Below are 26,862 nucleotides of genomic sequence, written 5' to 3' on the forward strand. Positions count from 1 at the left end.
GACCTGTAACATATCCCGAAGTCTACAATATGCATTTTGAGGCTGTTGATATGAAAGTGGGAAGTACAGATCTTCCAGTTAAATCAGGAATAGCTTAAGTGCATTACTTGAAAGTGACACAGGAAAAGCTTACTTATGTACGTGGTAGTAGTGTCGGCAAAAAGTTCTTGTGTGTGAAGTTGCCATGTAGAACACCAGGTGTATAACTTTTCTCCCGAGTCTTGAACTGTGTCGGAACAAAAGTGAGGCATTCATATGACTGTTTTCATTTCTCTACACTTATACAGATGTCTGAGTTCTGCTGTGTTAACATTGCAAAGTCCTGTAGGCATGTGGAGTATTAACCAAAACTGTCATATTGGAAGCAGAATCAAACACATTTGTTACGTTACTTCATATTTTCAGGAGAAAAAGGCAATGTTGCTTCTTATTAATATAATACATTCAGAGTCACAGCAGTATTTGACCAACCATAACTGATGCTGAATGTGCATGTCATCATATAATATGAAGGGCTTATTTCAATAGTGGTACAAGTCCATTACCTACACTTTTCTGTCTATAATGCTTCTGAAATTAGTGATCCAAACAAACATAAATAAAGGTTCATCTCTAGCAAGAAGCCATATGCTTGAATATTTCTGGTATCTCAACTGCAGATTTTTCAGCACTCATTTACCTTTACGACTCTATATCTCAAAATTAACAAAAATGGACTTGTACCACTATTGAAATAAGCCCTTCATATGCACACACAGGACATCGATCTCGTGAGGCACAAGGCTCTCATAACGAAGTACATCCGTCGGTCAACAGATGACACTAGGAAAAGTATGTTAACTGCGCTTTTTAGTTGCTACTTGCGACTCTTAGTTGCGATTTGTCACAGAAATCGCAGTTTGACTCGGTAGCGAATAGCGTAGTATTAACTTTGCTCAACAGATGGCAGTGCTAACTGCGCTTTTTAGTTGCTACTTGCGACTCTTAGTTGCGACTTGTCACGGAAATCGCAGTTAGACTCCATAGCATACCGCAGAGATGGACGTAGTACGAACTATGACCCACAGATGGCACTGTTAACCGCGCTTTCTAGTTGCTACTTGCGACTCTTAGTTGCGACTTGTCACGGAAATCGCAGTTAGACTCCATAGCGTACCGCAGAGATGGACGTAGTACGAACTTCGGCCAACAGATGCCACTGTTAACCGCGCTTTTTAGTTGCTACTTGCGACTCTTAGTTGCGACTTGTCACTGAAATCGCAGAAAGCAGTGCTAAATTCGACCAATAGATGGCTCACGTCTGTCACTGTGAAATACTACTTGCGACTGCTAACTGTGACTGAAATCACAGTTAGATTCTGTAAAGTTGCTATTGTGATATCTGTGACTTCTCAGTCACTGTGATTTCTAACAGATACGCGATTTCCTGCCCACCACTAGTTCTAAGCTTGCTTCAGCCGTTGGTGCAGAGGTAAGAAAATCTCTAAAACCTAATATTGGTGAACAAATTATTAATGACTTACATAAACTGATGAGAAGGCATTTTAACTGAAGAAATGTAATTTTTTGGTATTGATGATCTATGGCAAGCTGATCTAGTAGAGACAGATTCAGGTAATTTGAAAGCAATTTTGAAGATAAATCGAGGATATCCACTGTTATTGATTTCTTTTCAAAATTTGCTTGGGCCATCCCAGTTGAAGATAAAACAGGTAAGAATGTTGTTGACGCTATTGAAAGAATATTCAAAGCGAGACAGCCGAAAAATTTACAGACAGATTACGGCCAAGAAGTCTACAATAAAGATTTTCTTGATCTGATGAAGAAATACAAGAATAATCATTATTCAACTTTTATAGAATTAAAAGCATCTGTTGTTGAGCAATTCAACAGGACACTTAAAGAAAAGTTGTGGAAAACATTTAGTTTTGAAGGAAATTATAAATAGGTCGATCTAGTCTCGAAATTAGTTGATGAATACTGTAACACAAAACATTTAGCTATAGACATGAAGCCAATAGAGGTTAATGAAAAGAACTATAAGACAGGCATCGCTGTGCCTAAGGATGGGGCTAAATTTTAAAAAAAAGGAGATAAAGGGAGAATCAGTAAACTTAAAGGACCCTGCACTGCTAATTGGTCAGCAGATATTTTGAAACTAAGTATCTTATTCATTCTACTCCAATCACGTATAAATGGAAAGATATCGAAGGAAATTTTTATGAGTTAAAGCTACAGAAAACAAAATATATAGATGTGTATCTAATTGAAAAATTTTGAGAAAGAAGGGAGATAAAGTGTATTTTAAATGGTTGGGATTTGATAATTCACACAATAGTTCAGAAAATAAAGACAATGTCTTACATTAATTCTGTCTGATGATCAGTGACAGATAAAAGCAGTCTCTGACTACTTCAGGTCTCTATTCTCTGATTATGAAATCACTTTACTTTACTTTCAGCTATTTCTAATTTTTTGCAAATCTAATTAAAATTAATTGTAATAAATGGCAGCAATTGCAATTACAAGCACATCTAAAGTTGAATCCTCCACAATGAACATGTTTCAATTTATCCATGATAAAAATAGAATTGTTTATAACAATAAAGAGTTGTTTGCGATAACAGATAAAGAGAATAATCCATAGTTTACAGCTAAAGATACTGCTGAAAATTAAGAATATCCTAATCCAAAAAGGGCTATAAGAAATTTTGTTAGAGAGAAACATCATATTAGCTACGAAAATGTAAAGGTGACCAATTTTGTCCCCTTAAGGGGTAATGAAAAATCGACTATTTTTATTAGTAAAGAGGCTTTATATTCTCTAATTATGAAATCAAAAATGAAAGACGATGAAAAGTTTCAAGATTGGGTTTGTGATGAAGTTCTTCCTCCAGTCAAAAGATACAGTCAATATAAACTGCAATCAACAATTGAAAACTTAGAAGAGAAAATTGAAGATTTACAAATTGATAAAGAAATGGCTATCTGTGTTCTGAGGTAAAGAGGAGAAGACATTAAAAACTTAAAACAACAAATTAATAAGATGAATAAATTAGAAAAATACAGCCACATGTAGTTCCACCAACTGAAAATGTTAATATGGGACACATGTCTTTTTCTTTTAAAGTCATATGATGATGAGTGTGAATATGATTACTATGATATTAGAATAAAAAGAAAAAATTTACAAAGATCGTTACATGGAATTATTGATACGCATCCAAACTGTTAAGAATTGTTAATGCTTGAGTAGAGTTCTAACTTCCTAAATCTATATCAACAAATGAAAGAAAATTTGAGGATTTTCTGTCATGTCAACTATTTCAATATTTTAAATACCTATACACAAGAACAATTAATTAATTAACGATATAAAGAATATTGATCCGGAGACAGAAACTGAACTTGATTTTCAGGTTTCTTGCTCAACAACCCTGAATAATGCATAAGAGCATAATCTGTTTTGACTCAAATTTTCAGGCGTCAGGTAATTGACCGCTGGAATATCGTATAAATAATAAAATATCGGCAATAATCAACAACACTACCATGTTTATTTATTGATTTCTCTTTTGGAGGGGGAAAATGACTGACACCTTGTTTTCATTGATAAATAAGTTCCTTTTCATTATAAGTTATCCCACCTGGTGTGTGGGTCTAGATATATTCGATTATTACAAATCTATTAAAAATTGTACCTAATGAATAGTGAGCCTCAACAATCTGGAAGTCTGTGAACTGGAAGTTAGAGCAAAGGAAAATAGTGAAATTGATTGGGAATACTTATCAATAAATTAAGAATTATCTGAAGATTTTATGAGAGAATTTCAAGACAAATTAGATTGGGATATTAGATCATGTAGTCAAAAACTGACTGAATTTCAAGAGAAATGCGATTGGAAAGGTAAATCATCTAATCAAAAATTAACTGTTGATTTTATTTGTAATTTCGAGATAAAGTAAATTGGGGAGGTCTATCACATACACAAAAATTGACTGAAGATTTAATTAAATAATTACAGGATAAATTACATCGGGATCATATATCATCTAACCAAGTATTGTCAGAAGATTTTATTAGAGATTTTCAAGATAAGGTAATTTGGGGATGTATACCATATGCACAAGAAATGTCTGAAGATTTTACAGAAGAATTTCAAAATCAACTTATTCAGGAAATAACTATAAAATATCAAGTAATATCAGATTCACTCTCACAAAAAATATTTAATCCTTATCAAATTATTGAACAGCCTGATGATACCAAATGTTTCATATGTTCAAGTAATAAAAATCATTAACTGGTAATAACAAACTGTAACCTTATTTTTCATAAAGAATGTAATGATGAATGGTTAAAGGGGAGAAATAATTGTCCACTGTGTAGAAGGGATATTAAAATAATTCAAACTCAACTTGATTATAAGTCTGATGATTATTAGATTAAACTGTAAATGGAAATAACTTTATGAATTTATAGTAATTATACCATTAACCAAGTCTTGAGTGTTATTAATATTTGGGTAGCATGTTTTCACCAATACTGAAATTTACATGAAGGATTCATTAGAGAAATTAGAAAATTTTACTTTTCCACAAATCTAACAAATTATTTTCTACATAAATGGGCTCACTGCCAGCTGAAGCAGCAGCAGCAGAAAGCAGCCTTCAGGTTGCGCCAGTCTTAGGACCGTGTCTGATTAAATCCAAATTCTGCAAATATTGTAATACTGAGAAGTCAACTGATAATCTTACATAGCAGAAATACACAAAAGATGGTAACAGAACAATGTGTAGACCATGTGCAAATAAATATCATTTAAAAAATTACAATGAAAATCGAATTCCTTTTGTATTTGGAAAAAGGACTGCTAATTATTGTTACGAAGAACATTTATAGAGAATTCCGAGTGAAGAACATTCGAAAATATTACTGTCAACGGAAAATGATGAAAAACAGGAAACTGATTCATCAACAAAGAACTGTAAAGGTTGTCAAGAAATTCAAGATTTGAATTGTTTTCACATAAATCTCAATTATAAATGTAAGAAGTTTATTTTAGAATACATGAAGAATAAGAAATTAGAAGCATCTCATTCATATTAATTAAATATTTATTAAATAATGATTCTCTCACTGGTCAATTTTAAAAAATTAATTTTTACAAATCTAATGAATTTTATTTCCTTTAAATAGAATGGCCAAAGGGAGCGATTCACAGTTGCTCGACTTCACGATTACTGGACGGGTCAAATGGAAAACTTCACAGTTGTCCATCTTCACAATTACTGTAAGAGAAAGAATTTAAGAGGCTATACTAAATTAAGGAAGGCTCCCCTAATTGCATGTATTGTTAGACATCAGCGACATCTGAAGCAGTCTCAGAACTGCATTCACAAAGTGAAAGTGGGTTCACCTCGGAAGACCAAACTTTGGAAAAAATTACCATATCATAACACTGACAATGATGAAATTATCCAAACTAAAGCAGATAACCCTTTGAAAGAAATATTTCAATTTTCTACCGATGTGTTTGTAAAATATAAAACTAGAAGAATAAAGAGAAAATGTTTCCCTTTTACACTAACTTATTTGAGAAACAAAGAGACAGGAAAACAGTTAGGGATTATGTAGTTGCTACTGCATTTAAGAAGATTACGAACTATTAATTTTGAAATTCATATAAACTTAATAGAACCTAGCCGTTTCTTGACTGCAGTAAAATCAAAAATTATGAAAATTGTAAAAGACAACCTAAAAATACATTGTCGATTGAAGATAAATTTAAGACTTTGTTGTGAGTTTCAAAAGCAAATGAAAGGATATATTATGGAATACGATTTTCAAACATATAGTTTTATGATCACAAATGAAAGAGAAATAAATAAAAAATTTAAGATTGGTAAAAATATATTTTATCAAAAATTGGTGATTATCAAGAATATGGATCAGGATGGTCATTAAAAAGAATTATTGGTTTACAATTAGGAATTAGCAGATAATTTCCATGGAGAGGATGATATTACATTGAATTACCAGTTAAAATAAAAAAATTAAAAAAGCATACATTAATGTAATAAATAAGGATCAAAAATGTTTTGCAGTATCCATGTTTGCATTATTTCCAGTAGATAAGAATTCGGAAAGAGTAACAAAATACTAAAATGTTGGTCTCGGTCTTGATGAGAAACTTGAAAAATTTGAATTTCCTAAGGTGGTTGATCATATTCCAAAAATGAGAGTAGAATTAGTGTATCAATTAATAGTTATTTGTTTGATGAACAATATCAAGTACACCTATTAAACATTAGTAAATATAAGGAAGAGAAAGATGTATGTATCCTTTAATTCAAGGAAGAAAGTAATTCAGACTCTTCTTAAATTAAAAAAATTCTAGACTTGTTTCCAGTCAAATTACTAAAGACAAAGAAGCAAATTGTTCTGTGACTTATGTTTACTCCATTTCACAAGCAAAGAAAATTTAGATACTCACACACTAAGTTGTTAGACTAATAAAACAGTACAAGTAGAATGCCAAATTAAGGGCCAAATGTTAATTTTAAAAATTATCACTATACACAAAAATTTCTATTTGCTATTTATGCTGATTTTGAAAGTTAACTATTGAAGATGGACAACTGTCAGACAAAATTTAGAAAACTCATATACAATGAAATATCAAAAACATGAACCAAGTGGATTCTGTTATTACATCAAATATATAAATGTACATTATAAAGATCCTATTGTTTACAGAGGACCAGACTGTCATAAAAAATTTGTTGAATGCATAACAAAAGAGGTTGAAGAAATCGGAAGAATTTATTCTGAAATTGAAGAAATGAGACCATTAACTCCTGAAGAACAATCAATACATAATAAATCTAATATTTGATACTATGTAAATGTCAATGCTCACAGAAAAATAAAAAGGTTTGTCATCACAATCACTTAACTGGAAAATACATATATACATTGTGTAATAATAGTAATTTACAATTAAGACACCCACAATCTGTGCCAGTTTATTTACATAATCTATCAGGATATGATTCACATTGGTTGTAAAGGAACTTGGATATGCTGAGAAAGAGATACATTTCATATAAAACAACGAAGACAGATATACAGTGTGTTACAAAAAGGTATGGCCAAACTTTCAGGAAACATTCCTCACACACAAAGAAAGAAAATATGTTATGTGGACATGTGTCCGGAAATGCTTACTTTCGATGTTACAGCTCATTTTATTACTTCTCTTCCAATCACATTAATCATGGAATGGAAACATACAGCAACAGAACGTACCAGCGTGACTTCAAATACTTTGTTATAGGAAATGTTCAAAATGTCCTCCATTAGCGAGGATACATGCATCCACCCTCCGTCGCATGGAATCCCTGATGCGCTTATGCAGCCTGGAGAATAGTGTATTGTATCACAGCCGTCCACAAAACGAGCACAAAGAGTCTCTACATTTGGTACCAGGGTTGCGTAGACAAGAGCTTTCAAATGCCCCCATAAATGAAAGTCAAGAGGGTTGACGTCAGAAGAGCGTGGAGGCCATGGAAATGGTCCACCTCTACCAATCCATTGGTCACCGAATCTGTTGTTGAGAAGCATACGAACACTTCGACTGAAATGTGCAGGAGCTCCATGTTCTAGCAGCACAGGTAGAGTATCCCGTATAAAATCATGATAACGTGTTCCATTGAGCGTAGGTGGAAGAACATGGGCCACAATCAGGACATCACCAACGATGCCTGCCCAAACGTTCACAGAAAATCTGTGTTGATGACGTGATTTCACAATTGCGTGCGGATTCTCGTCAGCCCACACATGTTGATTGTGAAAATTTACAATTTGATCACGTTGGAATGAAGCCTCATCCGTAAAGAGAACATTTGCACTGAAATGAGGATTGACACATTGTTTATGAACCATTCGCAGAAGTGTACCTGTGGAGGCCATTCAGCTGCTGATAGTGCCTGCACACACTGTACATGGTACGGAAACAACTGGTTCTCCCATAGCACTCTCCATACAGTGACGTGGTCAACGTTACCTTGTACAGCAGCAACTTCTCTGACGCTGGCATTAGGGTTATCGTCAACTGCACGAAGAATTGCCTCTTCCATTGCAGGTGTCCTCCTCATTCTAGGTCTTCCCCAGTCGCGAGTCATAGGCTGGAATGTTCCGTGCTCCCTAAGACGCCGATCAATTGCTTCGAACGTCTTCCTGTCGGGACACCTTCGTTCTGGAAATCTGTCTCGATACAAACGTACCGCGCCATGGCTATTGCCCCGTGCTAATCCATACATTAAATTGGCATCTGCCAACTCCGCATTTGTAAACATTGCACTGACTGCAAAACCACGTTCGTGATGAACACTAACTTGTTGATGCTACGTACTGATGTGTTTGATGCTAGTACTGTAGAGCAATGAGTCGCATGTCAACACAAGCGCCGAAGTCAACATTACCTTCCTTGAATTTGGCCAACTGGTGGTGAATCAAGGAAGTACAGTACATACTGACGTAACTAAAATGAGCTCTAACATGGAAACTAAGTGTTTCAGGACACATGTCCACATAACATCTTTTCTTTATTTGTGAGTGTGGAATAATTCCTGAAAGTTTGGCCTACCTTTTTGTAACACCCTGTATTAGTTTTGGTAAGACCACAGAAAGTCTGAAGATCAGATTTAATGACACATTTAATTTTATGGTTTCTTTTCTTGACAAACATTCATCAGATTTGAAGAGCAGAATTATTCGATTTAGTGATCAGGAAAGGTGTCTATCCATATGATGACATGGATTCCTGGAAGAAATTTGAAGAGACACTATTACCAGTAAAACGATAATTTTACAAGAAACTGAATGACTGTGAAATAAGTGTTGAAGATTACAGACATGCAAAACTGGTTTGGAAAAAATTCAGTATGAAAAATCTTGGTGAATATCATGATTTGTATCTGAAAACTGATGTTTTGTTACTGGCTGATGTGTTTGAAAATTTTAGAAAGACTTGTATACAAGCTAATGATTGAGATCCTTCATGGTATTTTACAGCTCCTGGTTTGTCTTTGGATGCAATGATGGAAGTGACTCAACAACCACTTGATTTGTTACATGATTATGATATGATTCAGATGGTTGAAAAGGGAAAAAGAGGAGGAATATCACAATATTGCAAGAGATATATAAAGGCAAATAACGAATATCCCAGTGATTATGATGTCACTAAGATATCAAATTATTTAGCTTATTTATATGCAAACAATTTATATGGTTATATGATGAGTCAATATTTACAATATGGAGGATTTGAACGTGATGAACCAGATTCTCTTGACTGCACCAAAAATAAGTGAAATGCCAGTACTGCTAAAAATGAATATATTTTGTAGCAGATTTAGAATATTCAAAACAATTACAAGATTTACATAAAGATTAACCACATGCACCTGAAAATAAAATTATGCCTAACACTAAAGAAAGCAAGTTGAATACTCTGATTGACAAGAATAATTATATAGTTAATTATAGAAACCTCAAACAGTATACGGCTCTTGGAATGAAACTCACAAAATTCACAGTCTTAAAATTTAAGCAATATGATTGGTTGAAGAAACATACAGACTTGAATACACCAATGAGAACTAAATCCAAAAATGATTCTGAAAAAGATTTGAACAAATTGATGAACAGTTCTGTGTTTAGAAAGACAATTGAAAATATAAGAAACAGTTGACGTTAAGCTAGTTTCAGATAAAGAAAAATGTGATAAACTTAAAGCTAAGCTGAACTTTAAAGGAAGAACTATTTTTAGTGAAAATCTTGTAGCCATTCATTGAACAAGACAAAAATCACATTTAATAAGCCCATGTATGTCGGAATGCGGATACTCGATTTATATAAAGAATTGATGTATGATTTTCACTATAGGATAATAAAACCAATTTATGGATGAAATATTGAGTTGTGTTATCAAGATACAAATATTGTATGTACAATATACAAACTGAAGATTTTTATGAAGATATGAAATCGATAATTGATTACTGTGATACAAGTGATTATCCAGCAGATATTTATGGAATTCCACAAGTAAGCAAGAAAGATTTAGGAAAAGTGAATAAAATGGAAAAATAATGGAGGAATTCTGTAGTTTAAGAACAAAAATGTATGCTTATAAAGTTGGTGATAAAATAGAGAAAAAATGTAATGTAGTTAAGAAACGTGTTGTTAATTTTTTGAAGGTGGACAGGTAAAATTCAGGTATAGGGGAATGAAGAAACTTAAAAGTAAAAATAATAAATTTCATTATCTGGAATTCATTACATGAAATTTGTTCCTAATATATTTTATATTCTGTAAAAGGACAGTACCAAACAGCTAAAGCAATGCACTTTTTTCCTATTATATTTTATATTCTTTAAAAGCACAATATGAAACAGATAAAGCAATGCATTAAACATATGGATAAAAAAGATATCGAAGAATTTCATATATATTGAAAAGATGGACATCAAAATATATTCAGGGACTGTGTATATAATTACCAAACGATGAGAGTTAAATGTAAATGTGGTAAAACCGCGAATAGACCCTATCGCAAAAGACATTTACAAACTGCTCTTCATAAACATCTTATCGCTACTCAAGAAGAAAGCAAATAATAGTGTTCACCTTAGGGAAATGAGTCATTTACTTTCATTCAGCTTTGTTGACTAAATTCATTTTATTTGTTTTCTTATGTGCACCTTTTATAAGAAAAAACAGTAAAATTAATTTTTTCTTACATGCACCTTTGTAAAAAATAAATTCTTTTTAGCAAAAAAGGGGTGAGTTAGACCTGAACTGTTGCAGTATAGTAGATGAAAAAATACGGATTCTGGATAAGTGGCTTAATTTCTGATGAATCCAGAGGGTGAGCCAGGAATTGACCCAGTGAGCCAGAACCTGTCTCTTTCATATACTCTTAACTTGCTTGTGTCACCTATGTTCCGCCTAATTGATGTCTGTTAACAGCACTACTTGGTCTTCTGAGCAGTTTTCAGGGGCTGGTGGCCTCAGGGGCTTGCTGCTGTTATGATCGCCTTATCGTTTAGTGTCTTGACTTTGAGGCACATCCACGATTGCCCTGGAGTGCTGTTTTGTGCTGCCTGCTACTACATTTTAAGTTATGTAGTGGGCATATTACTTAATGTTCTGATTTATGGAACCTTATTTAAAGCTTTAATTACATTTTTACATCTCAGAATATGATTGTATTGCTCTTGTTATCAATTTTGGGTAGCTAAACTTTTTCTAGGCTTACTTAACTGTCTTGCTTATTATGTTACATGAATATTTCCGAATCATTTAACCATAATTACTGTTTGCTCCTAAACTGGGATTATATTTGCCTCATGCATGGACGAACTTACTCGATTTCGCTGTTTTGGTACTTGGTAAAATTTTCAGTAGATTTAATAGTGATTTTAGCAGTGTGTTTTCCCTCCTGAAGTTAAGGATATATTTGATTTTAAAAAAATAATTTGTTTTCCAAGACTCTTTTGAAGGCTTTAAGTGACCTTCTCTTAAATAGTCTTATAGATATGTTTGCTACTGCCCTTTGAGTAGCTTCTGTTTTATAAGGAAAGAATTTTTAAAATAAATTCTTTTACTGTTTCATTATTATTCTGGCACTGTTTTATGGCTTGTTGAGGTAAAATCATTTGTTAAAGCCAGTTATTACAGTAAATAACTAACTAGCCTCAACCCATCACTCATAATTATTGGTAATTATTGTATTTATTTATCTTATTATGTATTGGTTAAATAAACGCAACTGACAAATGAAGCTTCTATTCTGGGCTCGCCCTTCTGTGCCTTCCTTGTCCTACCCCACCCTGCGTTTAGTGATTTCAAAACTGTAAGAAAATATCTGTCAATATTTGAAACATTGATTGAAACATCCCCACAATTTTGTAGCTCTATGTGTCTCCATTTCACTGAGTGGCTTCACCTGGATACGTGAAGAAACTTATGGAATCTGTTTCTCGCCGATTTGACGTCATTATTAGTTGTAAAGGCCATGTTGCTTTGTATTAGCGTTTGGGCCGACTAATTTTTTTGTCATGTTTGCTTACATTAATTATAAGAACTCAGACTCCAGGATTAATACTTTGAAGCGGTACCCAAGAATATAACTGGACTTGAAAATGAGATATGATGACAATAGGGAAAAATATCAGACAGGTTATTTGGATGAAACGTTGAAAGACGTTTAAACTAACAGTTGCGGAGAATGGTCACAGAAAGACAGCCAGTACAGTTTAAAAACATTGAAATCAAATGTAAAGAGAGATATTGGCAGCCAAGGAAACTGTAACAAGCCATAAATGGCTTAATACGTGATATGTAGGAGATGGAGGGTAAGTACATGTATGGCATCAGTGCATTGAGTTCAGTATTTGTAATGAGCCATCTAACTTAAGGTGAACTCATATCCACCTCTCACGCAGTAAAATGACAAATATTATAAAACCTTGATCAGCAGGCTTGTGATTGATTAGTGATATTGCACCTTTAGCAGAGAGACTGATGAAACAGAAGTGTCTTTACTACCAAGGCAACGGCTGTTCCATGTTGAAATAGACCATTACCTAATAGGTCTATAAATAAGCTGTACGTCTTGTCCCAGTCAGTACTACTGTGCCGTCTCTACCCGCCTTATTTTAAGTGTTTACAATTTATTTGTAGAATACAGAATGAGACTCACCAGAATCAGACCCCTGTGCGCCGGTCCCTGCAACAGAAACGTCAGTTTTAATGAACAAACTATGGAAAAGGTTGAGAGATTCAGTTAGCAAAAAGTAGCGAACCCTCGCTGGAACAACGTTTTGAAGCTTCCTTTGGAGTACTTCTGCACTTTAGGAGAAATGTAAGTTGTTCTTTATATCTCATGAACATTTTTGAAAACAAACGAGTAATCATATGTCTCACACTCAACCCTTCAGTTATTAAGTTATTAGATGACAAGCCCGGCGTTGCTCGGATATTTATTTATTCCAGTCTTCTATTAGTCCACATCTTCCTCTTCCCTTTCTGTCCATCTCCCCTTGCCTCCCTCTCTCTCCATCTCCTCCTGTCCCTCTCTCTGCTCTCTGTCCATCTCCTCCTTCCCCTTGTCCATCTCATTCACCCCCTTGCCTGCTGGTCTCCTTCCCTTTCTTTTCTACATCCATCTACTGCCCTCTTCTCTCCACCTCTTCCTCTTTCCTTTCTCTGTCCGTTTCCTCCTCCACCTCTGTCTGCCTCTGTCTGTTCATCTCCTCCTCCCCCTCTCTCTGCCTGTTTCTTCCTCCCCTGTCTGCGTCCACCTCCTTCTCTTCATTTTCTATGTCCATCTCCTCTTCTCCCCTTTCTCTAACCATTCCCTCATCCCCTATCTGTGTGCATCTCCTCCTCCTCCTATTTGAGTCTATCTTCTCCTTCTCCTCGTTGTCTGTTTATCTCCTCGTCCTCCCTTCTCTCTCCAAGCTATTACACTCACCTCAGTAGGAAGCTGGTGGTTCTTACCCCTACAGTATTTCTTTCCAGGTTGTAACTAATATGTGTATCAAATCTTACTGAAATCGTTCCGTCGAGCTTTTTGCCCTTGGCTTTGCTGGTATACGCACATGTCTAATATATTTCACAAATAATTCACGGGTATTTGTACACGTGTTTCATCTGTAGGTCTAGCGAATTTCGTTTATGACGCCGTATCTCCCAAACTATGTTTTTATTCAATCATTACATTACTAATTACTATTAAAACAGTCTTGATCACGATTTATTTAACAATCACTAGCGATTCTCCAACAGAAAGAGGTTTCTGCTCAATGGTCTGAAGATGACCACAGTAGTGGTCGAAACCGGACACCTTGCTAAATAAATCGTGATCAAGACTGTTTTTAATAGTAATTATTTATAAGACACTGATCACTGCTGTTCTCGTAATGCATTCAAAAGTAATTCATTACATTACTCTTTCGGTTCCTCCCTTCTTCATTGATAAGAAGGTGACGTTCGAACCCAAGACGGGTCTTGCTTTATATACCCCTACCAACGGATGGCCCAACCAGTGGTGAGTTCCAGAATATACCAAAAAATCTTCGAATGGTCCACTATGTTCCACAAGATTTGAAAGTGTTGTATAATGTTTTAAAATGTTCTGTGATGTTCTGGAATATTCCCGAACTTTCTGGAATCTTCCCAAATGTTCCAAACTATTCCCGAACATTGCAGAACATCCCGGACTATTGTGGAACATTCTGGAAGGTTGTGGAAGGCTCTCGAATATCTTCGAATGTTCCGGAATGTTCTAGAAATTTCTAAAGGGCGAAACTTCCCAGGCCTTATATCTTCGAAAGTACGCCTTTCAGATAAGAACGTGAACCTTCTTAATGGATGGGGAATAGAGGGCTACCACACCATATAACTTCCTTGATCATACCGGGATTCGTTTCTGACTTCTAGCAGCACTCACATCGTACACTTACTTTTATAATATATACTGATTACAAATGGTGATTTACACAGTTTCAATCTACCCAAGACGACACAAATCCACTGTACTGGTATAAATCAGTCCTGCTTCCTAGAGTCCGTATACATTTCATTTTACGTAAGTTATTCGACGTTCAAGAAACCCTTTGATACGCTACTAAAGTGGACGATGAGAGTTGTACCTTCGTCCCACGGGTTATGAAACGACCATAGTAAAGATAATTAATGTGTGCATTTTCTAATACACAGTGACGTAAGGAAAAGTCATGGGGTAGCGGTGTACAAATATACAGACGGTTACAGTATCGCATACACAAGTATAAAACGTCAGTGCATTGGCGGAGCTGTCAACTGTCCTCGGGTGATTTGTGCGAAAAGGTTTCCGATACGTTTATGGCCGCACGACGGGAGTTGAAAAAACTTTGAACGCGGAGGGGTGGTAAGTATTTGTAATGAGTCATCCGACTTAAGGTGCACTCATATCCACCTCTCACGCAGTAAAATGACAAATATTTGTTTCGGAAATTGTAAGGGGATTCAATATTCCGAGATCCACAGGGTCAAGAGTGTGCCGAGAATACCGAATTTCAGGCATTACCTCTCACCACGGATAACGCAGTGGCCGACGGCCTTCATTTAACGACCGACAGCAGCGGTGTTTGCCTGGAGTTAGTACTGCTAAGACAAGTAACACTGTGTGAAATAATCGCAGAATTCATTGTGGAATGCAGAACGAACGTACCCGTGAGGATAGTGATGCGAAGTTTGGCGTTAATGGGTTATGGCAGCAAACGACAGACGCGAGTGCCTTTGCTAACAGTAGGACATCGTCTGCAGCACCTCTCCTGGGCTCGTGACCATATAGATTGAACCCTAGAGGACTGCAAAACCGTGGTCTGGGTAGGTGAGTCCCGATTTCAGTCGGTAAGAGATGATGGTAGAGTTCGAGTGTGGCGCTAACTCCATTAAACCATGGACTCAAGTTGTCAAAAAGGCTCTATGCAAGCTTGTAATGGCTTCAAGATGCTATGGGATGTGTTTAAATGGAATGAACTAGGTCGTCTGGTCTAACTGAACCGATCATTCTCAGTAAATGCTTATGTTCGACTACTTGGAGACCGTTTCCTGCCATTCATGGACTTCAAGTACCCAAACAACGACGGAATTTTTATGGATGACAGTGTCCCATGTCACTGGGCCACAATTGTTCACGACTGATTTGAAGAACATTCTGAACAGTCTGAGCGATTAATTTGGCCACCCAGATCACCCGAATTGAAACCCATCGAACATTTATCGGACATAACCGAGAGATGAGTTCGTGCACAGAATACTGCAGCAGCAATACTTCCGCAACTAAGGACGGCTGTAGAGGCAGTATGGCTCAATATTACTGCAGGGGACTTCCAAGGACTTGCTGAGTCCATGCTATTTCAAGTTACTGCACTACGCTTTCCAAGATATTAGGAGGTAGCCCAAGACTTTTGTCGTCTCAGTGTACACCTTTCACTCTTTGAAATAAGCCATTGGATCGTACCATGTTGGATGGTTCAAATGGTTCAAATGGCTCTGAGCACTATGGGACTCAACTTCTGAGGTCATCAGTCCCCTAGAACTTAGAACTACTTAAACCTAACTAACCTAAGGACATCACACACATCCATGCCCGACGCAGAATTCAAACCTGCGACCGTAGCAGTCCTGCGGTTCCGGACTGCAGCGCCTAGAACCGCACGGCCACCGCGGCCGGCTCATGTTGCATGGTAGCCATATGTTAATGTGTTGTGAGTTCACATTATGACCCACGTATTTTCTGATGCAACGACTATCATATAGCAAGTTACAGACACGGGGCATTAGTAATATGTAGCTGTCCTTTGCATGTTGTCAGGTTTCAGGAAATGGTAAGGTAGGTAGTCGGGTGCTCTGTCACCGACAGCTGTTTGTCAGTTTTTGTGCAGAGTCATCTCGCATACTACTATGATGTTACGTAAAACGGTAGTAATGAATTAAAAAGCTAGTATTGAATTACATTTTCTCTGATGGTCCTTTGCACTCCAAAACAATAATCACCAAACTTAGGATATATCCTCATCGCACAGATGGACACTGTAAGCAAGCTACAGACACAGGGCATTAGTTCTGTTTTGTATTACTGTAGAAACCAAATTCGAAACAAATATTTTCTACGTAACTTCACCTGACTTCGAAGTCTACTTTCGTTACCTTACATGTTTTCACGTTTAAAGACATTAAACAAGGATAAAGGATTATAGTGTTTGAAGTTAAACATGGCGACCTTGATTCATTCTCTGGTCTCCAGAATTTATCTCTACCTACGAAGAGAGCTATTTTAACTCAGAAATGCACATCTTTCATACCATTTTTACGATTTACCCCCTCAGGTGGTTCACAGTTCTTTCGTGAGTACGTACACGGCGAGTAATGGGCCCCAAGCTATTCCAGCATGTAATGATACTTGAATTACGCAACCATTACGGCACCTCACCTGAACCTCTCGATACCAGTAATATTCTACTGTGTTTCTGCAAAGTAGTTAACATATTTATGAGACAACATTCAGATTTGATTTCATTTGTGATACATCGGTATGTTTATATTGCAATGATATTATTCTTATGTGTATTCTTTCTTTTGTCACTATGATCTTTGACGTACTTGTAACTCTGATTTTGGCGCGCGTAAGCGATTATTAGTTAGTTGTTAACTTGTTAGAGAGTCGGATCTTGAAAAGATCAGGTCTTGGACGTCATGTTGGAAAGATGCATATTGTAGTTGGCTTATAAAATGTGATGAAGATGTTTTCATGTATGTTTTGTATTGTGAAGTGATGTTTTGTGTGTTACGTGATATTGCAATAAAAGCAATTAAAAGGAAGTGTAACTTAATTTCGGAGTGCTGATTATTTTTTTACATCACCACTGTCCAGCAAAAGTATAATCTTCAAGAATGGTTTGTGAAGCGCATCTACAAAACTTTTGAATATAGCAGGATAAAACCTAGGCCTTTTTGCATCAGAGCTTGGAATCATAACCACCTACATTTTCAACGATTGAGCCATGATAATACGAGACCAGTGTGGGAAACACAAAAAGATGAGTGCCTAGTTTTTTCATTATTACATGAAATGACTATTAACGGTGCTCTAATGACACCTGCCACATAATATGACTGTTGTTGCCCGAAAATGCAGTATTTAGCAGCGTGAGCAACACCACAATCGTTATTAAAATGCTGACCTTTGTTGTGGTAGGGTTGTTAGAAGCACCTACTTCCTTTCTTTTGCTGCAGTCTCCCACCTCTCACTATATTTACTTCCTTTTTCGTGGTTGCAGTCTTGGATGTTGATCTGGCTATTTCCCTAGCTTCTGTTTCTTTGGGCGTCTTTATTCATTCCCCTTGAACCGCTTGTCGGCTAAAGTAACTTTGGTTCCCTTCTGGCTTTGTTCTCCATTTCTAAAACTTTTTCAGTACCGTGGATCCCCTACGGCAGAACATTTTAAACAGCACCTGCCGCCTACAATGTTGACGACACTTTGCGCACACTAACTGCATAGACTCATATACGCGCATAAAAGATAGTGCGATAGACAGTCCAATGTGGTACTGTGGTTTTGTACTTTGCGGTACAGCCCCTGTCAACATGGATGTCAGACTTGCGATGTCTGAGCTGCCGAGCTGCTGGTTCCCCATGCGTGCCAAGGAGCAGATGCTTGTCTTCCTGGTACATCAGAATTCCCAGTAATTGTCGTCGTGCCAGATGACTTTCACTGAACCAATGCAATGGCTATACTGATTCGCCAGTCTCAGGAGAGAGGTCTATATATTTGAACGTGGATAGCTACAGCCTATGCTTTCATTAATGTGGCTACTCCTTATCTAGTGGGACCAAGCCAAACTACTGGGAGAAAAATGAAATTTACTCAATACCTGGCGCATACTAGAACAGTGCGACAAATCCATTGCTTTTTGTGAAACACATAAAAGACAAATTTGGAGACATTGACTCGGTGATAAAAAGGCGCTATGATCACCAATGATTAAGGTCTCAAGCTTTTCAGGCTTGTAAACGACTGGGTGACGTACCAGTCACTATTGCCCCACAGAAAACATAGAATATGGTGCAATGAGAAGTTACATTTCACAGGGTCCTTACACTCCAGACAGTCGAGGTACTATGAGCTAATCTCGAATGTAAGATATACATTTAGCCCGGCACATACAAAAAGGTTCCAAGGTTAACTAAACAGATTCAGACGCTTTCATCTTAGCATCTGGATGGTCTGTACTCCCAGAAAAAGTTAAAACTGTGGTATATGGGCGTGTCGTGGAGCATTACATCGCACTATCCCTGAGGTGTTTCCGATGTTTACACTTTGGTCAACTGTCATCCCTCTGCACAGCAGACTCAAAACGTGGAAACTGTGAACGATCACTCCACGGAGGTCGTCCTTGTAAACAACCATCATTGTGGATCAACTGTACAGAACACTATCCATCAAATTCACCTGTTCGCCCAGTGTTTAAAAAACGAGAGAAAATACATCTCGTTCACCTGTTTGCCCAGTATGTAAAGAAGAGAAAATACAAAAACTTAAATCACTAGACCACCTGTCATTTACCGAGACAAGAAAAAAGTATGAACACCTGCACCCTGTTGACATGGTGACTGATTACTCAAAACTCACTGCTGTCTTCCCCCCCCCCCCCCCCCCCCGCCACCTACTACAATTTTTTTCCGGAAGAAGTCTACCACTGCACTCCAGTCTCGTGGTTTCCATGACACGATCTTCAGGAGCAATTTCCCTCACCCAGCATGATAATAAGCTTCCTCCTCTGGCTTGGAACATCAATGTAGACCTGTGCTGTGATAGTGCCACGCAAGATAACAAGGGGTGCAAGCCCCCTCTATGAAAAACACCTCCACACCATAACATCACCGCCTCTGAATTTTACTGTTGGCACTACACACGCCGGCAGATGACGTTCACCGGACATTCGCCATACCCACACCTTGCCATCGGACCGCCACATTCTGTACCGTGATTCGTCACTCCACACAACGTTTTTCCACTGTTCAATCGTCCAATGTTTACGCTCCTTACATCAAGCGAGGCGTCGTTTATCATTTACCAGCATGATGTGTGGCTTACTAACAGTCGCTCGACCATGAAATCTACGTTTTCTCACCTCCCGCCTAACTGTCATAGTACTTGCACTGGATCCTGATGCAATTTGGAATTCCTGTGTGATAGTCTGGATAAGTCTTGATAAGTCACAGCTGCAAAATACTAACACGAATTCTTTACAGACGAATGGAAAAACTAGTAGAAGCCAACCTCGGGGAAGATCAATTTGGATTCCGTAGAAACACTGGAACACGTGAGGCAATACTGACCTTACGACTTACCTTAGAAGAAAGATTAAGGAAAGGCAAACCTACGTTTCTAGCATTTGTAGACTTAGAGAAAGCTTTTGACAATGTTGACTGGAATACTCTCTTTCAAATTCTAAAGGTGGCAGGGGTAAAATACAGGGAGCGAAAGGCTATTTACAATTTGTACAGAAACCAGATGGCAGTTATAAGAGTCGAGGGACATGAAAGGGAAGCAGTGGTTGGGAATGGAGTAAGACAGGGGTGTAGCCTCTCCCCGATGTTGTTCAATCTGTATATTGAGCAAGCAGTAAAGGAAACAAAAGAAAAATTCGGAGTAGGTATTAAAATTCATGGAGAAGAAATAAAAACTTTGAGGTTCGCCGATGACATTATAATTCTGTCAGAGACAGCAAAGGACTTGGAAGAGCAGTTGAATGGAATGGACAGTGTCTTGAAAGGAGGATATAAGATGAACATCAACAAAATCAAAACAAGGATAATGGAATGTAGCCTAATTAAGTCGGGTGATGCTGAGGGAATTAGATTAGGAAATGAGGCACTTAAAGTAGTAAAGGAGTTTTGCTATTTGGGGAGCAAAATAACTGATGATGGTCGAAGTAGAGAGGATATAAAATGTAGGCTGGCAATGGCAAGGAAAGCGTTTCTGAAGAAGAGAAATTTGTTAACATCCAGTATTGATTTAAGTGTCAGGAAGTCATTTCTGAAAGTATTCGTATGGAGTGTAGCCATGTATGGAAGTGAAACATGGACGATAAATAGTTTGGACAAGAAGAGAATAGAAGCTTTTGAAATGTGGTGCTACAGAAGAATGCTGAAGATTAGATGGGTAGATCACATAACTAATGAGGAAGTATTGAATAGAATTGGGGAGAAGAGAAGTTTGTGGCACAACTTGACCAGAAGAAGGGATCGGTTGGTAGGACATGTTCTGAGGCATCAAGGGATCACCAATTTAGTATTGGAGGGCAGCGTGGAGGGTAAAAATCGTAGAGGGAGACCAAGAGATGAATACACTAAGCAGATTCAGAAGGATGTAGGTTCCAGTAGGTACTGGGAGATGAAAAAGCTTGCACAGGATAGAGTAGCATGGAGAGCTGCATCAAACCAGTCTCAGGACTGAAGACCACAACAACAACAGTCTGGATAGATGTCTGCCTATAACACATTACGACCCTCTTCAACTGTCGGCGGTCTCTGTCAGTCAACAGACGAGGTCGACCTGTACGCTTTTGTGCTGTACATGTCCCTTCAGGTTTCCACGTCACTATTACGTCGGAAGCAGCGGACCTAAGGATGTTTAGGAGTGTGGAAATCTCGCATACAGACGCCCAATCTCCTGACCACGTGCGAAGTCCCTGAGTTCCCCGGGCGCCCCATTCTGCTCTCTCACGATGTTTAATGACTACTGATGTCGCTGATATGGAGTAACTGGCAGTAAATGGCAGCACAATGCACCTAATATGAAAAACGTATGTTTTTGGGAGTGTCCGGATACTTTTGAATACATAGTGTAGTAAGAGGAATACACTTAAATCAACAGGATTTTGGAACAGATATTGTGTTCGAACTTTATGAAATACCTCGAAGAGAACGATCTATTGACACTCAGTCAACATGGATTTAGAAAACGTCGTCCTTGTGAAACACAACCAGTTCTTTTTAAACACAAAGTGTTGAGTGCTATTGAGAAGCGATTTCAAATTGATTTTTTATTTCTAGATTTCCAGAAGACTATCGATATTGTACCACAGTTATGTGACTGGATTCATGGTTTCCTGTGAGAGGGCACAGTTCGTAGTAATTGACGTAAAGTCACCGAGTGAAACAGAAGTGATGTCTGATGTTGCCCAAGGTAGTGTTAAACGTCCTCTGCTGTTCCTTATCTATATAAACGACTTAGGATACAATCTCCGCAGCCGTCCTAGGTTGTTTGCCGATGACGCCGTCGTTTATAATCTCGTAAAGTCACGAGAAGGTCGAAATAAGTTGCAAAAAAATAGAAAAGATATCTGTGTTGTGCTAAATTTGGTGATTGACCCTAAATAACGAAAAGTGTGAGGTGATCCACATGAGTGCTAAAAGGAATCAGTTAAACTTCGGTTACATGATAAATCAGTCAAATCTGAAGGCCGTAAATTCAACTAACTAGGAATTGCTATTAAGAACAACTTAAAATGGAAAAAATACATACAAAATGTTGTGGGGAAGGCAAACCAACGACTGTGTTTCATTGGCAGGACACTTAGAAAATGTAACAGATTGTGCAGGGAGGAAACCCTTCAAGAGGCATCATTGCCGATAAAATTTTATTAAATAATTTTTTCCATTCATAATGTGCGGCCGGAGCCGACTTGGGCACACTGTGGTGGAAGGTGCTGGCCGGAAGACCGTGGTCGGCACATTCCTGCCACGTGCTCCTCGGTCAGACTCCAGTCCCACGGGTTGGGTGCGCTGACGAGGGTACGCTACTAACAAGGCGCGTTGGCGGGATCGACCCTCCAATCAAAGACTAGACGTGTGATCACGTGGGGCCGCTTCCGGCAGCGGCGAGGGCGGCTTGGAAACAGCTCCGCGCCCTCTTAGCTTCAGACCTCGGCCCCCAGTAGTCGCTCCTCTAGCCTCTGCCTCTCTCCTGAAACCTCCTGATGAGCAGACGGCAACCCCTCTTGGGGCTGCTCAGCCCTACGTAGGCACCCATGTATCATCGTTACAGGAATAAACTGGGTCCATTCCAACTTCATTACTCTTCATTTTACAACGCCCACCGCTCCTGACGTCTATCCTGACGAACAAGATCTGCTAAAGAGACTGCCTACACAACGTTTGTCCGTCCCCTTTCAGAGCACTGCTGCGCGGTGTGGGATCCTTACCAGATAGGGTTAACGGAGTACATCGAGAAAGTCCAAAAAAGGGCAGCACGTTTTGTGTCATCGGGAAATATGGAATAGAGTTCCACTTAAATTATTCACGATTTGAAGCGGGCATAATTAAAACAAAGGCGTTTTTCATTGCGGCGGAATCTTCTGACAAATTTCAATCACCAGTTTTCTCCTCAGAATAGGAAAATATTTTGTTGACGCACACTTCGTAGGGAGAAACGATCATCATAATAAAATATGGGGAAATCAGAGCTCGTACAGAAAGATATAGCTGTTCGTTTTTCGCGCGCTGTGCAGGACTGGAATAACAGAAAACTATTGTGAAGGTGGTTCGATGAACCCTCTGCCAGGCACTTAAGTATGATTTGCAGAGTATCGATATAGATGTAGATGTAGAACTTTCAGTGACTCAATGAGTCGTTTCCAGGGCATTTATTACAATGACTCTTGCCACCCTCTGATATCTGCTTTGCAATGATCTCTCTGACCTTACTCGATATGCACAGTTGTATTTCTCTGGGTCCCATATCATGAGGCTATCCCAGGGAACGAACTGGCCAACCTAGAGAAGTGCTTATTTGCCAGACATTCGGTTTGACGACCTCAGCTGTGGATTTACGGGCCCAAAAAAAGGCCTTCCAACGATGTTACAGCGTATGGTGGACTACTGCCCCCTCTACTGATTTTTACACTATCGAAGAGACTACTGCTACTGCACAGTGCTCCTCGTTCCATTCTGCTCGAAAGGAATCCACAATCCCATGTCAACACCACATTGGTCATACCAGACTAACCCAGTTTTATTTTATGTAACAAGCCATTGTCACATTGTGGCTGCAGAGCCGTACAATGGTAGCTCATATCGTGGTGGAATGCTCCTTTCTTCTGGCGCTCCATGCTACGCGTGATCTTCGGAATTCTTCGCCTCTAATACTGTCCGACGATTCACAGACAGTGGAAGCGGTTCTCCGATTCCTGTGTGAAAGTGGTTTTTATTCGTATACATAAGATTTTAAACTAACTTTGGCGTGGGAGTGGAGTGGTTGGTGGGTTGGGGCATCGCCCATTGGATGTTGGATGTGGGGGACCCTTGACCCTACCTTCTCTTCCACATTCCTCCTTTACCACTCTTTTATCCTTCTTTAACCTGTTTTCATTGCTTTTAGATGATAGATTACACTCTACTGAATAGCAGGTACTCTTTAAGGCCTTGGGATGGCTCCCGTCGTCTGCAGAGCCCCTGGAACACTCACCTGCTGCCTTACCTATTTATCTCATCTTGTTTTTATTATTGTCAGCCAAGTGATCTCCATTACGTTTATTGCCTTCTGACCTTTACTGTTCTGAATCTGCCTACTAGAAGGCTTTCTTCTGTCTGTAAGTGTACTCACCCTTAATCGGTTTTGGGGGTCGAATGCAGGTCGAGACCCTTCATCTGCCCTGACATAGCACAGGCTCGGTCTCTGCACTTGTCCATCAACTATTTCTCTACTCTAACTTCATCAGTGTCTTCAATGCCTCAGTTTCACCATTCGAATGTACTTTCATCACAGAATGCGTTCCCAGGGCACGTTAACTAGTTTCTTATTGAAATTCAACATCATGTTCTCTGGCAACATCTTAAAATTACTTTACAATTATTTTATTTTATGATTTCATTACGGGAATTTGTTGAAACTTTTTTATTTGTTACAGGAAATAACGCTAGATGATGGTCTAATTAACCGAAACCAAGCTCGCAAAAAATAATTACTGAAACATATATAAAATAAATTTGTTTTCCTCATAATTTTATGGCTCTAGCTGCGGCTCTAAAATACCGTCAACTAGTCTAACTTTTTCGTCCGTGAATTTATACTCCGATTCACGTCACAGGAAGACACTTTGTAGGAATAGCCACCAAATGGAGAATAGTTATATGGTAGTAAGCCCACCGTTGAATTGTGATGGAGAACACAGAAAAAAATCAGAAATTATTGAGAGAAATGTATGTGTATAAGTACCTGACCAGGCGCAGAATAACATAGCAAAGACTGTGATCGCTGTGACGCGCGTCATCTTGGAGCTCTGTTGATGAGGAACACGGCTGAAGCGCTATATACACAGCTAGCTGCCGCTCTCCCCCTCCCGCCCCTATTGCCTCCGGTAAACATAGGCAATACCAGCCTGTCAGGAGATAATTTCTAGCGTTTTGCATGACCTGTCTCCAAACATTATAGCGCTATCTATTCGTTCTTAAGCGATAGTAAACACGCACAAGTGTCTCCATAACTGTGGTAAATGTCTGTTAAACAGTGGGAAAATTTGTTGCACAACATGACTGGTGGCGAGTATATTGCCTGCAGTAGCTTGATTCAAACTTGAAACTGACATAATCATAATCGTTTGATGGTAACTATCTTAAATGAGCAGAACCAAGCGTTGCATAGAAAAGGCGTGTTTCGTACAATGATGAAGCCATCCAAGAAATGGAAAGTAGCTTACCTAACATACGGCCAGAGCTGCTGTTCGTGATATGGTAAACTGTCATTATCAGTTTTTCCTGCTCCTAGCATGACTTATTCATATCGTGGTCAGTGCCAATCACAGCCTGCTCACGTCATGCACTACGTCAGTCACGGCTTGTGCAAATTATGACCAGTGCTTATCATGGCTTGTATTATTCATGTCCAGTGCTGGTAATGGTTTGTCTGTAATTATCATGGCCTGTCTTGTTATTATCTGTACATGCGCCGTACTTATATTGGCCTGTGCTACTAACTCAGGGTGACAATTGTTGAACAGATGAAATAAAATCGCCAAAACTTTTGAACGGTTTGCGTTACGACATTCAAACAGCACGGTTGGCCGCGGGACATGATGGGAACTGGTATGCGCATGCGCATGTGCCAGTTGTTGTCGGCCATTTTCGATTTGGTAGGTTCGTCAATAAGCAAAATTGTCGCATTTCGGAGACTGAGAATCCGCACTTCGCGGAAACGTAGACTGTTTGATGTGCAATGTCCGGTCACGAAATAACCGGTGCGATATTCCTTGATGGCAAGGTGACTACCGAACGGTACGTGAAGGTTTTGATAGATGATTCAGCCTCACTATCCAAAGTGCCCTACGAGGTGCATTCAAGTTCTAAGGCCACCAATTTTTTTTTCTAATTAACTACTCACCCGAAATCGATGAAACTGGCGTTACTTCTCGACGTAATCGCCCTGCAGACGTACACATTTTTCACAACGCTGACGACATGATTCCATGGCAGCGGCGAAGGCTTCTTTAGGAGTCTGTTTTGACCACTGGAAAATCGCTGAGGCAATAGCAGCACGGCTGGTGAATGTGCGGCCACGGAGAGTGTCTTTCATTGTTGGAAAAAGCCAAAAGTCACTAGGAGCCACGTCAGGTGAGTAGGGAGCATGAGGAATCACTTCAAAGTTGTTATCAAGAAGAGACTGTTGCGTAACGTTAGCTCGTTGTGCGCGTGCGTTGTCTTGGTGAAGCAGCACACGCGCAGCCCTTCCCGGACGTTTTTGTTGCAGTGCGGGAAGGAATTTGTTCTTCAAAACATTTTCGTAGGATGCACCTGTTACCGTAGTGCCCTTTGGAACGCAATGGGTAAGGATTACGCCCTCGCTGTCCCAGAACATGGACACCATCATTTTTTCAGCACTGGCGGTTACCCGAAATTTTTTTGGTGGCGGTGAATCTGTGTGCTTCCATTGAAATGACTGGCGCTTTGTTTCTGGATTGAAAAATGGCATCCACGTCTCATCCATTGTCACAACCGACGAGAAGAAAGTCCCATTCATGCTGTCGTTGCGCGTCAACATTGCTTGGCAACATGCCACACGGGCAGCCATGTGGTCGACCGTCAACATTCGTGGCACTCACCTGGATGACACTTTTCGCATTTTCAGGTCGTCATGCAGGATTGTGTGCACAGAACCCACAGAAATGCCAACTCTGGAGGCGATCTGTTCAACAGTCATTCGGTGATACCCCAAAACAATTCTCTCCACTTTCTC

General features: G+C 38.7%; 1 protein-coding gene across 1 annotated transcript in view; it reads right to left on the minus strand.

The window, feature by feature from the left end:
- Positions 1-24,863, minus strand: part of LOC124777552 (carbonic anhydrase 2-like) — a 145,103-nt gene extending 120,240 nt beyond the window's left edge. The window contains exons 1-2 of the mRNA XM_047253008.1: positions 24,850-24,863; positions 12,777-12,803 (exon numbers count right to left, since the gene is read on the minus strand). The gene's annotated coding sequence lies outside the window, so the exon portion shown is untranslated. The remainder of the gene's footprint in view (positions 1-12,776; positions 12,804-24,849) is intronic.
- Positions 24,864-26,862: the final 1,999 nt, after the last annotated feature.

This window comes from Schistocerca piceifrons, chromosome 2 (genome assembly GCF_021461385.2).
Source record: "Schistocerca piceifrons isolate TAMUIC-IGC-003096 chromosome 2, iqSchPice1.1, whole genome shotgun sequence".
NCBI classification, from domain to species: Eukaryota; Metazoa; Arthropoda; class Insecta; order Orthoptera; family Acrididae; genus Schistocerca; species Schistocerca piceifrons.